This window comes from Marmota marmota, unplaced genomic scaffold (assembly GCF_001458135.2).
Source record: "Marmota marmota marmota unplaced genomic scaffold, marMar, whole genome shotgun sequence".
In the NCBI taxonomy this organism is placed as follows: domain Eukaryota; kingdom Metazoa; phylum Chordata; class Mammalia; order Rodentia; family Sciuridae; genus Marmota; species Marmota marmota.
The window spans coordinates 48,578,221-48,595,369 of NW_026000037.1; the positions used below are offsets into that span (position 1 = coordinate 48,578,221).

Here is a 17,149-nt window from a genome sequence, read left to right on the forward strand (position 1 = left end):
TGTAGATGAAGCGATAAACATCACGTGTCATATTCATACAAAAGAATATTACTCAGCAATAAAAGGGAGTGTACTTCTGGAACAGTGCACTATGCACTCTGGCTTCTTTGGCTTAACATAATGACTTGAGATCTATCCGAGGACTATACCGTTCATTTTCAACCATTCACATACATCATTGTGCACACCTCTTTCCAAATCCATGTTCAGTGACATTACATGACGTCACATTGGTCATGTGAAATTGCAGGAATGTTTAGACCATGAAAATTGGCCAAAAAAAAAATCTTCATAAGCCAGGGATTAATTTTTTTAAAGAATGAAAAACCCTAATATTTTATTTCCATTTTTTGTAAGTTAAAAAGAAAAAGATACAGAAGCCCTGAGAGCTTGCACTTGCTCATATTCTAATGTTTACTCATCTGAGCCATCACTGAAACTGCTGCATCTTTCCTGGAGTCCTGGGGGCACTCCTTAGGGGCCTTTTGCATAGTGGACTTCATAGTCTTCATGAATTCTCCAAGTGCCCGGTTTGAGACCACAGTGCTCCTAACAACACCTAAAGACTTAAAGGCACAGAAGCCTCTGACACTATTTCCTAGTTATGTGAGTCAGTCCCTTCACAAGCAGCTTTTGTGTTTTGCCTCTAGCAGTGGAAACTTCTTGCTAGTGGAGGAAATCACCTTCCCACCCCTCACTTCCCCCACTACTTTGCTTTGTCTGCTTTCACTTCAATATATTTTCTTTTTTTTTTCCTTATTTCTAAGTTTTTTCAATGTGTGAAGTCAACCAAATCACATTATAAAGACCTGTAAAAATCATCCAAAATTACAAACAATGTTTTATAATTGTCAAAGTCTTGCTCAGTAACTTTATAAAAAGTTTATAATGCAAAAGAATTGGCTGAATCAAGTATGATTTTTATCAGAAACAGAGATTTGAACATTTTTCAAAATAGTAAAGTATGAATTAATAAAACTTCAAATTCCAATAATGATAAAATCTATAAAAATGGATTTTTATTATTCATTCTTTTATATATATATACATGACAGTAGAGTGTATTTTGACATGTTATATGTACATGGTGTATAACTTATCCTAGATAGAATCCCATTCTTGTGGTTGTACATAGAAAAAGCAGTCATGAAATGCATTTGGAAAAGCAAGAGGCCCAGAATAGCTAAAGCAATTCTTAGCAAGGAAAGTGAAGTAGGAGGCATCGCAATGCCAGACTCAAATTATACTACCGAGCTATGGTAACAAAAACAACATGGTATTGGCACAAAAAGAGACATGAACACCAATGGAAAAAAAATAGAAAACACAGAGACAAACTCACATGCATATAGTTATTTCATAGTAGACAAAGGCACCATATACATATATTGGAGAAAAGATAGCCTCTTCAACAAATGATGCTGGGAAAACTGGAAATCCATATGTAGTAGGATGAAATTTAACCCCTAAATCTTAACCTGAACAAAACTTGACTCAAAGTAGATCAAGGACCTAGGCATTTGACCAGACACCCTGTACCTACAAGAAGAAAAAATAGGTCCAAATCTCCATCATGTTGGCATAGGAACCAAACAAAACTCCTAAAACGCAAGAATTAAAATTAAGAATCAATAAACGGGATGAATTCAAACTAAAAAGCTTCTTCACAGCAAAAGAAACTATCAAGAACTTGAAAAGAGAGCCTACAGAATGGGAGAAAATCTTTGCCATCTACACTTCAGATAGAGCATTGATCTCCAGGATATACAAAGAACTCAAAAAACTTTGCACCAAAAAAACAAATATCCCAATCAATAATTGTGCAAAGAAACTGAACAAGCACTTCACAGAAGAAAAAATGTGATCAGTTAACAAATACATGAAAAACATTCAACATCTCTAGCAATTAGAGAAATGCAAATTAAAACTATACTGAGATTCCATCTCACTCCAGTCAGAATGGCAGTTATCAAGAATACAAGAAACAATAAATGTTAGAATGGAAAATGTTAACTCATACATTGCTGGTGGGACTGCAAATTGCTGCAAGCACTCTGGAAACAGTATGGAGATTCCTCAGAAAACTTGGAATGGAACCACCATTTGACCCAGTTATCCTACTCCTCGGTATATACCCAAAGGACTTAAAATCATCATACTGTAGTGACACAGTCACATCAATGTTTACAGCAGCTCAAGTCACTGAACTTCACAAAAGCTAAGCTATGGAAACAACTTAAGTGAAATGAGCCAGTCCCCAAAAACCAAAGGCTGAATGTTCTCTCTGAAATGTGGATGCTAACCCACAACAAAGGAGGATAGGGAGTGGAAAAATAGAAGTTCATTGGATTTGACAAAAGAGAGTGAAGGGAAGGGAGGGGGGATGAGAAGAGGAAAGATAGTAGAATGAATCAGACATGACTTTCCTGTGTTCATATATGAATATACAACCAGTGAAACTCCACATCGTGTATAATCACTTTTGATATCTTTTCACCCGGGTTCCCAGATTCTTGCTTCCATAACCTCAACCTGGACCCAAACTCTAGTCCCTGGACTTGATACTTTACCCTTGATGTTAACTCCAACTGTTATCCTTGGACTTGACTCATACCAGGCATGCACCTGTGGAGAGAGCATTCTTTTTCTCTTGAATAATTCATCTTAGTCATATAATGAAGCCACAGTACAACTTCCTGCACTATTGATCTAAATAATAAGAAAAACTTCCACTTGTGTAATCCCTGTGGCATTACTGCTATTAATGATTGGTAGTTAAGTATAAATTTACAACTTACATAATACTATATTATCTCCTTTAACCCTCATAGCAACCGCAAGAAATAAGTGTCATTATTATTCTCCCACAGGTGAGGAAAACTAGTCTGAAGAAAGGCTGGGTCACAGAATCATTCAACTAGCAGGATGTGGAGCTGTCAGTGAGGCACTCACCCTGGTTCTATTTACTAGGCAGCTGATCTTGAAGAATGTATGACTGTTTCAACTTTGCAAAAAAATATGAAATGGCATCAATGAAAGGTAACCTGTATGGTAGCTTCAACCTCATGACCTTGAAACATCGCCAAGGCTTCAAAACACCTAAATAATTAAGATCATCTGATGACAGATAATACATATTGCTGTGACAGTTCCAGAAATTTATTAAAGTGGACTTGGAGGAAGGGGGAGGTTGTTGTTTTAACTATTTTGCTATAAAATAATGTATATTTGTTACTTTTAAATAAATACAGAATTCTTCTACTTTAGTTCACTCTCCAAGTACCCTTCCAGAAAGTGTGTTTGCAATATATGTAACCAAGGGTGCAGAATCACTGGCCATACCTGCTGAAATACAACTGCTAGGTTTTCCCTTCCTTATTGCCAATATCCCTCTGGACAGCAACAACTCTGTACTATATTTCTAGGAGGAGAAAAAATCACATGGGCAAACAGAAGAGGCTGGACAAAATATCAGGTCAAAGCTAAGGGTTGGCTTCTGCTGAACAAGCCACAAACCATGTGCAGGCAACATTCAATGTTAAGATCCTCGCCATACTGAGAGTACAGAAATAGCCACATGGCTTCTCAATATAGGCAATGGGCAATATTCTCTATACAACAAGAAGTGGTCTGCACTGGCTGGGCTTCTGGGGCTCCATGCTACCTGACAATATCTGCTATCTTAAAATGGCAACTCTCCTACTCTTCATAAGATTCCTCCAACCTATTTCAAAGTCCTTTTCCACACATTCCTCTTCCACTTTTACTAGCCTTCAGCTGTTCTTGTACATTGCCTAGTTTCCTATTTATGTTTTACTTATTGATTTGTAAATACCCTTTTATAAAGAAATTATTTGTCACATTTGTTGAAGTCATTTTTTCCTAGCATTTGCTTCTTAACTTTTTAAACTTCTGTTCTATACAGAAGTTTTACTTCATTACTAGTCATATGTATAACTCTTTTATGATTTCTAGATTTTGTGTCATGCTTAGAAAAGCATTCCCTCCTCTAAGATTTTTTTTTTAAATTGCCCATGTTTTTGTTGAGTGATTTTTACTATTTCATTTTTAAATCAAGTTTTGATTTGTCCAAATTTATTTCATCTATAGAGGAAGTTATTAATACAACTTTGTATTTATTAAATGGCTAGTCAGAACCTCAAAATATTTGCTAAATAGTAGGCATTTACTCCTCTGACTTGAAATGCTAAATATTAAATTTCTTATACACTTAGTCTACTTCTGGACTCTTGTTTCTATTTCATTGGTTTGTGTAGTTTCAAAAATTCTTAATCAAAATAACCTTTTAATTTATTTTTAATGTGGTTGTTCTCCATTATTACTCTTCTGATTCACAATTAGATTTTTCTGCACACTTACCCTGTGTATCATCTTGTATGATGTTTGACCTCAGGAATGCAGCAATATAGAATATGAGAGACTAATGTCTGCCAATATGGTTTCTGTAGAATAGTAGGACTGGCATTCAGAATTGAACCTGGCTGATTATACATTCACTACTTCCAGCATAGATATAACTGTTCCTTCAATTATTAGTAAGCAAGGCAACCATAATGAAGTTAGGTCTTGGCTGAACTACATGTAGAGGAAAGTCTGAGTATATTGCTTCTGCCACTAGGATGCTGGTGGATAGCATATGTGGACATGAGAAGGAACAGTCAACGGAAACTACATTTGCCACTAAAGAAACACAGTATTAAGAGAAACTATATTTCTGTTCTTATTTCCAGGAAAAGAAACCAAAATTATGTCCTTGCTTCCTATAGCAAAGAATAAAGTAGATGAGCTACTTTATCCATAGGATACTATGGATTCAGAATAGTAAAAACTACGGATGTGAAGAAGTTGATTTGCATACTACAATGTAGATCTGGTGTACGTTCCCTAGGACTTGGAACTATGCTAGAAAGTTATTTCCTTTCTTTCTATGAATAGCATTTACAGTAATTGGAATAGGACAGTCTCACTAGCCAAAACTTTTTAAAAAATAAAGATATAAAATTTGATTTTTTGTATAGTCAGAAAATCCTTTTATGAAATTCATGTCAAAGTAATCCTTCAAATTTTAATCTAAAATAGAAGAAACAATTTCAGAGTAGGGGAATGGCATATCTGTGTAATGGAGTTCAGAAGGCCTTCCGCAGGATACTGATTTCATGCAAAACTGAAACCTTCAGTAACTAGTGTTGTTATAAGCTACCAGACCTAGGGCACCTTTCCCTGCACTGAGCTAAGTTTTACTTAGGTTTTCTTATGACAGTGAAACAGAAGGTACTAACCAAATGATTCTATTATGCCTTTATTCCCTAATAAAGACAATGCTAAATAGCATTCCAATAACACCTCACAACATCTAGGCCTCTGTTGAAGATGGAATACAGACCATCTAGAATTCTCTCCCAGACTGCCTCTCATTTAAGGAATGGTTACCAAGGAAGAATTTGCTCTCAGGCTATGTAACCAAACTTTAAGGTGGCACGTAGGTAATTGCTTCAAATGGAGAAATATTCTATTCCCTTTTGTCACCTAAAGCAGAAATCAGGAGCTTGCAGAGGTCTGAAGTTATTTAAGCCAAGATGCATGGTGATATCTAATTTCAAATTTCTTAGTTTATTCAATACACTGAAAATCAAGTACTTCTCTATTCTGTCACAGAATCATTAGAGAGTAAACAAGCATAATTTCTTGATAATGAGCAACTTTTCATGATCCTTATGCAAGCATTCCATGATCCCTTCCCTTCCTGCCATATGTATAATTAATCTTTTGGGAAGAGACTCACAGATCCTTTCCTAGTACTTCACAGTTGTGGTCACAGTTTATTAACCCCAAAATATGTCAAGAGTCTTTAAAATATACATGCCCCATGATGTAGTAATTCCACTTTCAGCATTTAATCTAAAGTACAAAATAGTAATTCAAAGTAAAATAAATTTAAATATTTGTGTATTTAAATTTGAATATATGTATATATTTCATATGTATGATTTCATATCTATTTCTATATCAGAAATTTAATATTTATTTTTTTAGTTGTAGTTGGACACAATACCTTTATTTTATTTATTCTTTTTTTTTTTTTTTAATGTGGTGCTAAGGATCAAACCCAGGGCTTCGCACATGCTAGGCGAGTGTTCTACCACTGAACCACAACCTCAGTCCCCTAGAGAAATTTTATAATAAAATTTAAAAGAGCAAAAATTTCTAATAAGTAATACTTATCCATGTGACAGTTATACAACTCTTGAAAGATCATGTATTCCAAGAACAGGTAATGATATAGGGATATGTCCCAAAATGAATATATAGAGTATTTGTTAAAATATTTACAGAGTATTTTAAATTTATAAAATAGTAATATAAAATTCGAATTTCTCCAAGTCCCATCAGCTTATTTGTAAGGAAGGCACTATATCCAAGGGATCTCTGGACTTCTGAATCACAAATGTAGGATTCCTTCTGCTAAAGTTTGGATTCTCCAAGATGGCAAATGGGTAATCCAAGATAAAAAGTACAACAGGACAAAGATTGGGGTAGGTGTTTGTGCCATTTATTGATCAGCCTGGACCTCCTATTCCCTCCTAACAATCAGTCCCTGTGAGGAAAGGAAAAGGAAGAATAGGTCAAGGACAATCACTTTACAGAAAATGACCAGAAATTGTACATGTGACTTCTTCTCATGTCTCATTGGTGAAAATTTTGTCATGTGGTCACACCTAGCCACAATGGAATCTGGGAAATGTAGTTTTTAATTGAGTCATTGTGTGCCCCGGAAGAAAAGCAGAATCAATTTTGGGAACAAGTCATTTGCAATAACCCATATATACAGATTTTTATAAATACAGAAAGGAAATACACAAATGTTCTTAGTGGCCATTTCTTAAGTTAGTACGGTTTTGGAAGACTTCTTCTCTTTATACCTTCTGAATTTAAACTTTCTTGCAATGGCTATTCCTTTGCAGTACAATAGTTGGAAACATATTAATTTAAAGGAAAGAAAACTAGAAATTTATATGCAGTTGTCTTTGGAAGATAAAACATTTTTTCTTTGACTTTCCCATGTTTTTTTGAATTTTTTTATAATTTATTTGAAATTTTAGAAAGTAGTTCACCAAATGTCTTAGTTCCTGCAGGGGCAGGTAGAAATATTGTTATGGCCTATATTTGGGATTCACACATGGTCACAATTACAGGGTACTTCTGTCATAGCCCTCTGTTTTCTTTGTTTTAAAATAGAAAGTAAGCCTGTTTATATGTGACTCTCAGGAAGATGATGAACAACAAAATTCTTCAACCTGCCCCCCAAAGCAACCATTTTAAGTAACTCATCTGTTCAATTCTAGAATGGAAGCTATATTCAACTGCTAACTAGTTCTCTTGAGAGTAACTCATAACACTCCCCATCTAAGTAACAGTTCCTCACCTCCCTGCTCAGCTATCCTCTTGGAACATGGCTGTCCTTTCCTCCATCCTTACACTAGCCTATGTTATATTCAAGCAGGGTTTATCTCACTAAAGTGAGTCTACCCGCCTATCCAACCAGGCTTCAAGGAAATGCAAGGTGTTATCTTTGAGGGAAATGCAAGGTGTTATCTTTCCAAGGACACTTACATTTCAGTGGGATAGTTTAGAAGATCTCAAGAAATTAATTCTTAATGGTTAAACCATAAGGACTGAAAGAGTAAGAAACAAAAATATCTTGGAAGAAATAGGACTCTCCCAGTAACACTTAAAGCCTATCTTAAATATGACACGTCACTCATAAGGAAAGCTATGTTTAGAAGATGTACAACAGGAAGGAATTAGTAGGCACCAATAGCCTGGAAATGTTACAGAACTGTAAAATGTTTTTCCTGTCTTTCACTCTTCCTGTCTGTCCATTCATCAATCTTTCTAACCTTGGAATACTCAGTACCTGAACATCACACTGAAGGTAAATATTGTAAAAGATAAGAAATAAAAACATTTATTATTTACTAGTATTGATAAGCATAAAAATTCCACTCTTACTTTTTCAAGGGACCAGTGATGTGGCTTAGTCTATACTGTGGCCTCTCACCTTGTGATTCCCACTAAATGACTCAATTGAAATGGGGTGTTCATTTATTTATTTAAGTACATTTTTCAAAGTACTGAATAAAAGATAGTGACATTCTGGGTGACTAGTGGCCACCTTCATGAAAAATGGTCCATGTTGACTCTTCTCACTGACCTCCAACATGATGGGAAACAAGGAAATGAGGAGAGAGATTGACAGAAAAAAAAAAAGTACAGGTTTATTTTACTCCTTATCTTACATTAAGATTCCAAAATGGCTTCTTTCTTTCTTATATACTCCAAATCTTTCCAAAGTATGTATAGTGCTTTACATTCAGTAATTTACTTTCTCATTCAATTGTTCTGATACTGCGGTTCTTTTAGATTTCACAATAGTCTAATTGCTTCATCATCTGTCCAGGCACGGTCCTTTGTTCCTTTAGTTTTCCTTCTTCCTCCCCTGAGAAACAGAGAGTGTGTTGCTTCCTGGCAGCTGTTCGGAATTTCTCACTGTGAAGATTGAAACAAAGAATTGGCTAGGTCTGATATATCTCTCAGTCAAATTACCATTGGATTTTATATTTATAACTACTGTTTCACTTATGATATAAAAGAGGAAACTTTGTTTCCCTTCTTCCAGTTTCCATTTTTCTAACCTACCACTATCACAAAACACAACAGACAATCAAGACATAGGCACATCATTTACTAATTTTAAAAAAACAGAAAGAAGAGGAACAGGAGGAGGTGATACTTTTCTAAAATATCCAGTATCTCAGAGTTTTATAAAATAATCCAAAAATTATCACTGTCATTGTAGACATAGCTTTTTTTCGAATCCTCAATCTCATATAAAATCCCTAGATGCCTAGACCTTTTTGGCATTCTGAAGTAGTAATTATTGTAATGCTTGTCTCTATACCATTAAGCTCCCTTTAAAATGTTGGACTAAGTAACAAGGCTTAAAGTCATCATCATCTAGAAAATGCTTAAAGTCTATTTTTATTGGTGCATCAAAATTATACTTAATAGTTGGATTCATTATGCCATATTTACACCTGCACATAACATAATTTGATCAATCTCATTTCTAACATAAGTTGACATACCAGGTCACTGCCAATTTTTTACTAACTTGGAAACTTTTCCTTCTTCAAATGGGTCTTCTAGAAGAGAATGTCACATCTAGAATAACATATTTGATGATAAGTAAAGCCCACTTGCACTGCCTACCAAGGAGAATAGCCCCTACAAGCTACAAAATAGCAGAGAATTAAGTAAGGAACAAGGCAAGCTCCTGTCTAAAATAGAAGACATCGTTGCTATTTGTGCTATTATTGGGAGGAAGAGAATTCTAGATATAAATTTTACAAATATGCTAAATGATAATAAATTATTAATCAAGGATGAGAGGGATTTTTTCCCCCTATGAATCAAGAATACAGAACATGTAGAGGAAATTCAGTTGCTACTGCCATCTGGAAGGCAAACTAAGGAGGTCAAAGACATCTAAGACCTAGAGGAATGTAGATAAGTTGATAGGATGAATAGCTGCTCCTTTTTCAAAAGCTGCTGACTTTCTTAACAACTAGCAATGCTAGACTTTTTATTGGATGCTTTATTGATTATTGTTTATAGCAGCATATGATGAAAGGATATAAATGTGCAGACAGGTTTTGAACAGCGAATTGCAGGGGAAATGTCAAATTTTAAAAATAAATCTAAACAGAGAATAATAAATGAGATAAGTCATTTTGACATTCAAAATTAATTCCGCAGTATAAAAATCACATGAAATTCACATTTGCCTCCATGTAACAAATGCTGCCCAGATTTGCATAGCCCCAATATAATAAGATTAAGAACATTTTATCATTGTTTATTCTTTGTGATCAATTGTTTATCCCGTGTTAAACAAATATTGTGGGAAGAATAGATTGGAACAGGCTTCAAAACTATTCCTTGGATGCTCATCAACAGAAACACAGAGAGACAGCCGAGCTCAGAACTTGGACAGATAAAATCCAACAGGAAAACCAAAAGAAACTGACTAGAATTTTAAATCTTCAACAATGAATAGAGTCATGGGATTACTGGTATAAATGCAAACCTGATGCTGCAGAAAATAACTTTGAATTTTTGTTTCCAAAAAATAAATATATCAACTTGTCTTTCCAAGGAGATCCTTAATGATACATGTGCCAGGGTAATGTATGCATGTATATATATATAATGTGTGTATTTTATATATAGTCTTTTTTGAAAAAAGCAGTAGGAAAAAAAAGCATGAAGAACATATAACATATGGCACTCTCCATCGCCTCAGCTGGTGTTTGCCATTTCCTGCTTGTAACTTTCTTAATTTTACATCTTCCCCTCAATTTCAATATACCAGACATTTAAATCAGATTTGCAAGTTGGCCTTCCCATTTCTTCACTTGCTGCCCCTGCTCCTATTAATCTTTCTGTTATCATAAGGTCTATTTAATTTAAAAAAGAACTAATAATTGCAATGCCTCTGCTGTCTTCATGAATAATAAATACTGGGCTCATTGTAATGTGGCTATCAGGGTAAGATGCACAGATGCAAGAGGCAATAAAATAAAAAACAACGCTAATATTTTAATCAAATTTTATTGGACTGATAAATGTTATATTAGTGAGAGTAGAAATCAGTGAGTGCTATAGAAGCAGCCTATGAAACCAAAAATAAAACTTATTTTGATTTTCTTAAGCATTGCTCTCCAATTTGGGCCTCAGTTTTCTTAACTTCTAGACCTGACCAAAGATAGGCTACCTAATGAAGCAGTTCTCTTTAGGAAAGTCAGGAAAACAAAACTTCTTTAACACTCAGGCAAATGGGTTGAATATCTTCCTCACAACAACTCACTAGAATTCCAGAGCCTCAGTATCCTCTTCATGGCTAAAAAAATCTTCCTCACCAACTCCATAAGTGAAAGCCACTCCAGAGATTCTAAAATAAATAGCTCCTTGTTCACAGTAACTGGGAAATGTCAGTAACTCAGGGTTATCCCCATCCCAAGCCTCTTAGTACAGTCCTAAGAATGCTGCAGTCCTAAATGTTCTTCAGCAACTAGCCCCTGCGCCTCCAGAAGTACTCCAAGAAGTATTCCTGATATATGCAGAGTAACTCAAGCAAAACAGTACTCTGGTAGCAATACCTAAGAGTAGACAATATCAGTTAAGGAATGGACATGTCCAGGTAGAGTTCAGTGTTGACCTTTCAGATGTTAAGGTGTACATGAGGGATCCTGAGCTAATTTCCTAAAAGTATAAGTACATAAGCAGGAATCTGATCACATTTTCTCTGCACCACTAATATAGCTAACAGAGAGCAGGAACTTCACATTATCTTAAATTTCCTACCACATGATAGCAGACTCACTCCAGAATCCCAAGGTAACCTCCTCACAAGGTAGTGATCAGAAACAGAGAAGTATGATCTATTCCTTTCCTTGCCTTCCAGCCAACAACCTAAAATGGAAAATCCCATTTTAATTTTCATTTCATAGCCATGAAAATTACTAGTCCCTATTGCTAATCCATATTTCCTCCCTATAATATAGCATAAACATACTTCATTGGTTTTAGAAATTAAAACTCTCTCTGATGATTATAAATACCAGTTTAAATTTTTTTTAAAAAATTTACTCATATAAAAGAGCAGTCATTACCTTATGTCAATGTAAAATTAATTTCTCTACAAAAAAAAGTCAAAAAATTCAAAATTAAAACATCTCAGAATCTCACATTGATCAGAGTTCCAAAACTAGAGGTGTCAGAATGAAATTTTGTCAAGAGAATCTTTGAATCTGTGAGAAATCATGTCTAAATAATGCTAAATATAAGAATTTACATTAACAAATAAAATGGGCAAAAGGATAAAAATTACATAGTGAAGGAAGACCAAAACTTACCCTGTCTTCACACAAAATTTAACATTCCCATTTTTTGTCCTCATGCCTCACTCTAGCTAGAAAATTCAGGCCTAAGGCCTGAGGCAATTAGGTATCACCATCTGCAAATCACACAGAAAATGATTGAAAATGTAGTATCAAAAGACTGACAAGGAGGAAACTCTCATGATGAGAATTTACAGAATTCAAGAAAGGGGAAAAAAAAAACAGTGAAGCCAGATGTCAAAATATGTATTTAGTGACTCATAAAATTTCATTGCCCTAAAATGAAAAAAAAAAAAAAAAAGGAATACCACAGTTAGGCAACATTTTCAGCAGATGCCCCTAAAATACTTCTAACTTTAAAATAGTTCTTCAAATTTTCTTGAAGTACTTTATCTTCCTTTCATATTTCTCGTTTTATTAACATTTTCTTACCACTGTCCCACAGGATTAGGAGTGGATTCAAGAAGAGAAGAAATCAAGATACACTGAATGTCAAATTTACTTGTTCCCTGCTTAGCCTTACCTACTATGTGCTCCAGATATGTAGTCAGATGAAATAAGCTGAGGGATAAAACCAGAGAAGGAAATGGATCCCTTTTCATCATATTCCTCTCCTCCCTCTTTGTGAAAGGCAATTTACGAGACACATTTCTTACATTTAATGTTTTAACATTGTTGTATAAACCTTAAAAAGAAAATAGCACTGTGTATTTCACACTGGAGAAGCTGAAGAAAACTTAAGCATAAGAAAATTCCCCCTTCCTCCAGCCCCGGCCAACCTCCCTGAAAGACTTATTATACTCCTGTAAAAGTGGAGACCAAGGCCAGATTAGTCCACAGATACTGCCGTTAAATTAAGTGCCTTTCAAGAGCCACAATCTCCACCACTACCTACTATATTCCACAGGTCGCATCACACATTCTACCTTGCCTATTAGCCCCTGTGTGTATTTCAGATACTGGCCCCGCCAGTGAAGACCTATCTTCATATTGTCTCATATAAACTCAGCATTAGGGGAAGTCTTTAAGTACATCTTCTAGAACAATCATTCATCACATAATTCAATTCTCTAACACATTATACACATCAGAAATATCAAAAGAACTATTTCTTAATACATTAAGAAATAGATGCCTGAGTTTCATCCCTTACCTACTGAATTAAAATATCCTAGGAATGGGTGGGGGTCTAAACATCTCTTCAGGTAAACCTGATGAGCATGAGTATGGAGAAATACAAATTATTCCTTATCATGTCTAATAAGGAAGAACTCACAACAGGTTCTTTTTTTTTTTTTTTTCCTAACAACGTAAGGAAGTTCTTTCCTCAGGCAAATCTTAGTGCTCAGACTAGAGATAGAGAAGAGTTACCTGCCTCTCAGCCCTGGGGTAGTTTGATAGTATATCAAAGAGCCTTGTCAAAACTCAGAGGGTTTGTTATAGAAACTAGTCTTCACTTCTTCCTCTTCCCGCCATATGCTTCATTCCCTGCTGGCTTGATGCTGAGAAAATTTTCTATCTCTATGCCCATGTGAAAGCTAAAGCTACCCATTCAGGTGTTGCAGCTGTCATCAACAATATCCTGGTGATGGGACAAAATAGACTTTGCTTCTGAAACTATGAAAAGAAAGCCAGTGTGCAGAAATGACACATTATGAAATGATGAAGTACAACATCTGGCTCAGAAGTGAGTCATCCAGGTGCCATTAACAAGACAAACAGGAAGCTTCTTTATTAAACAGCAAAGTTAAATTTCCAGGCTATTTTGGACTTTCTCTCTACAGGCCTATAAATCAGTTCAGTAAAAATAATGGATTTGACTAGATATTTGACCAAATTAGCTGAAATGACTGGTCATTATAACAAAGCAGAAATACATCCACACATCGTCCATAGAAATTTAATCAACATGGATTTTAAAATACATCATTATTATACCGAGTCAACATTGTATGACACTTTACACCTTTCAAAGCATTCACTCACAAACAATCTCATTGAAATGTTAATGAATTCATGTATCAGGTAATAATAAACCCATATGATAGATGAAGAAACAGAGACTCCTGTCATGTGACTTATGCAAATTTACTCAATTAGAATCAGAGCCTGCACAGATTCCCAGGTTCTCCAAGTCTAAGGCCAAGACTCAAGTTCTAAGGATCTTCAATCTTTAGATTCTTAATTTATAAGAGGAAGCTGCGGGGGAGGGGGGAGGCTTCACCAAAATAAACGGTGATTCTGAAAAGCATGTGACTGAACAGGAAGAATGCAGGAAAGAAAGCAAATATGAGAAATATCTAGCCCTGGCTAACAAAGAGAGAAGCCTGTCAGTCTTCAAATTGAGTCTTAAGGTACATAAACATCTACAAATGATTCCTAGGCCCATCAGGAGCCAGCTGTCAAGGTCCCAAATTCAGGGCAGAGAACAGAAGAATGAGATTGTGCAGCACTTGCTGCAGCCACGGGAAGAGATGAGACACATTTCTCTGTTAGGTAGATACTTTGAGAAATACTGAGGCTTGGGAACACTGTGGGAAAGAACACATGGAGTGTAGCCACATGGGTTTTCTGTACCTCAGCAATTGTGATGCTTCCTGACAGTCAGTCACAATAGTGGATTGAACTAAAGTTCAAAACAGATACTTAACTCAGCAAAGAAATCACTTCAAAAACATAGTACACAATGTGTTGAGTCTGCCATATTTTGTTCAGTCATAGTAAATTGAGGGAGAATGTCCCTTAAATACTAAAAAGATTAAAAATCCCTGTAAGATTAAACCCCTGGATCATACAACTCTGCTATGGAATTGTTAGCAGACTGTAAATCTCTTTGGGGTTCAAACTACATAATTTCTTTTTAGTCATAGATTTTACTAGTTTTTAAAGTTGATTTTAAGGATGGGAGAACTTTCTCAAAATGTTACGTATCTCTATACTAATATTTTAATATGATACATACTAAATATTTAATTATATATATATATATATATATATATATATACACACACACACACACACACACACACACACACACTATACGTATACACACACTTTAGGAAAAGCCAACTTAGTTATATACATATGTATTCCAGTTTAAGGGAAAGATAATGTATTAAAATTCAAAATAATTAAATCAATAATTAGGAGTGATTATTTACCTTAGCAAATATTTATTAAGTACCTATCTTATACAGAAACTATATAAAATATAAGGATGCAAAGATGAGTACAGTTTGGTTACTGATTATCAGAAATGCTTATGACAGAGTTTTTCAGATCTGAGTTTTTCAGATTTTGGAATATTTGCATAGACTTTACTGGCTGAGCTTCCCCCCAATCTGAAAATCTGAAGTCCAAAAATTCCCCAAAATCTGAAACTTTCTGAGAGTTATATGGGTACTCAAAAATTTTCAGATTTTGGAAAATTTCAGATTTCAGATTTTCAGATGCTCAACCTATAACATAGGGCCCTTCTCTCAAGGGGTTTACTATGAGAGGAGAAGGAATTAAGTGTTATAAGGGGGGAAAATGGTACTCTGGGCATGGTGGAGACACAAATCAGTTGTCAAAGTTTGAGTGATAAGCAACCTTATATACTTCCACTAGGAATCTGGACTTTATATTATAGGCAAGGAGAATGAAAAGTTCTAAACAATTAATAATTATGAAAATCATATTTTATAAATAGCATTCTAGCAATAGAGAACAATATAGCTGAAAGGATGAACACCAAACATGAAAAAACCAAATGGAAGACTATAGATGAGAAAGTTCTGGAAACCACTTTCACAACAGTGTGAATATACTTAACACTATTGAACTCTATATGCAAAAAGTAATCAAGACAATAAAGAGAAAAAGAATGAAAGGCAAAAAATCAGAAAAATGTAAAATGTACTCACTTCTCTCTTACCCTCTTAGGATTAAATTTCAATGTGCTTTGTTGTAGCAACACCCACACTGAATGAGGAGAATAGGATCCCAAAGCAGGAGGTTGTCTTCTGGTCAGTCTGCAAATCTCTCAGAACCTCCACAGTGTCATGGAGCATCATCCAACATGGCACCTGAGTGTTAGAGAAGAAATAACCAATGAGGATCATGACCAAATAGGTCCAGGAAAGCATCCTGTTCCCTAAGAAGCATGGGACTAGAGTGGTCACAGAAAATAGTTCAGAGTATTAGCTCTCTCAATCTGAAAGGTTCATCAATAGTGTGGGTATGGTGACTTCCTCAGCAAACGACCACAAAGAAATTCATAAGCCAGGGACCCCAGTCAGAACTCAGATTTGTCTCACTGCAACTATCAAGTTGAGGGTCAAGTCAGCAAAGAACAATGATCCACAAGAGTTCACAGGGCCAAGGACACTTCTGTAGCTCATTCAGCAAGAACCTAGAGTACAGTACAAAGCAGACATCCCTCTACAATTGCCAAAAGGATAACTAACCTCTCCTCTCAACTAGATGCCATCTTGAGAAGGAGAGGGAAAGGAATACATTGAGAAGGGGAAATGAGAGTCAAAGCCAGGTTTTGTAATGCCTAAATCTTGCAGTTTTAGCAGTCCTCTTTAAGAAAAAGGATGCAAAATAAACATAGAAATTGCTGTGAATTCTTCCAAGCCTTAAAAGGGGCCTAGGCAAGAGAGGGGCCCAGAAGCTTCTCATCAGTCTACTGAAAGAAAGAGACCCTGAAAAATTGAATCATTAATGAAAAAAGACTGTTTTGAACAGTAGAAATGAAGCTATGTGGTATTGGCAAAGCCAGTGCATTCTGCCATCAGTGAGAATGAGGTCTCAAGAGTACACTGGAATCAGTTGTAGAAAATAAAGTGAAAATATGAGACTGAGTGTATAAATTTCTACCACCTGCTACATTTTCTACATTCAGGGATGTAAGAGTCACTTTGCAAGTTGCACAAAAAGGAATGAACTGCTGGGAGTCATATTTGAGTTCTGTTGCTATATGAATTTAACCCAATGCATGCCCATAACAATGAGAGAGGAAAACCACTTGAAAGTAACATATGTGAAGATGGTTAAGATCACCAGATATCCAGCTTCCTGTGAATATTTTTCATTTTTCCTGGAATTACTGTATATGTATACTGAGCTGAAAGCTACTCTATGGTAGTGGGTTCTCAAAAAGGACATGAGGTCCTCTCTTTTCC

The 17,149-nt window shown here is 35.4% G+C and overlaps 1 long non-coding RNA gene across 5 annotated transcripts in view; it reads right to left on the reverse strand.

The window, feature by feature from the left end:
* Positions 1-6,555: 6,555 nt before the first annotated feature.
* LOC125619415 overlaps positions 6,556-17,149 on the reverse strand; it is an 85,132-nt gene continuing 74,538 nt past the window's right edge. For 2 of the 5 annotated variants that reach the window (XR_007350954.1, XR_007350951.1), the window contains exons 3-6: positions 15,887-16,048; positions 11,997-12,097; positions 11,465-11,553; positions 6,556-8,568 (exon numbers count right to left, since the gene is read on the reverse strand). This is a non-coding gene — a long non-coding RNA (uncharacterized LOC125619415). Of the gene's footprint in view, positions 8,569-11,445; positions 11,554-11,996; positions 12,098-15,886; positions 16,049-17,149 lie in introns of all 5 variants that reach the window. The other 3 variants (XR_007350953.1, XR_007350955.1, XR_007350952.1) reach the window with 3 other exon arrangements.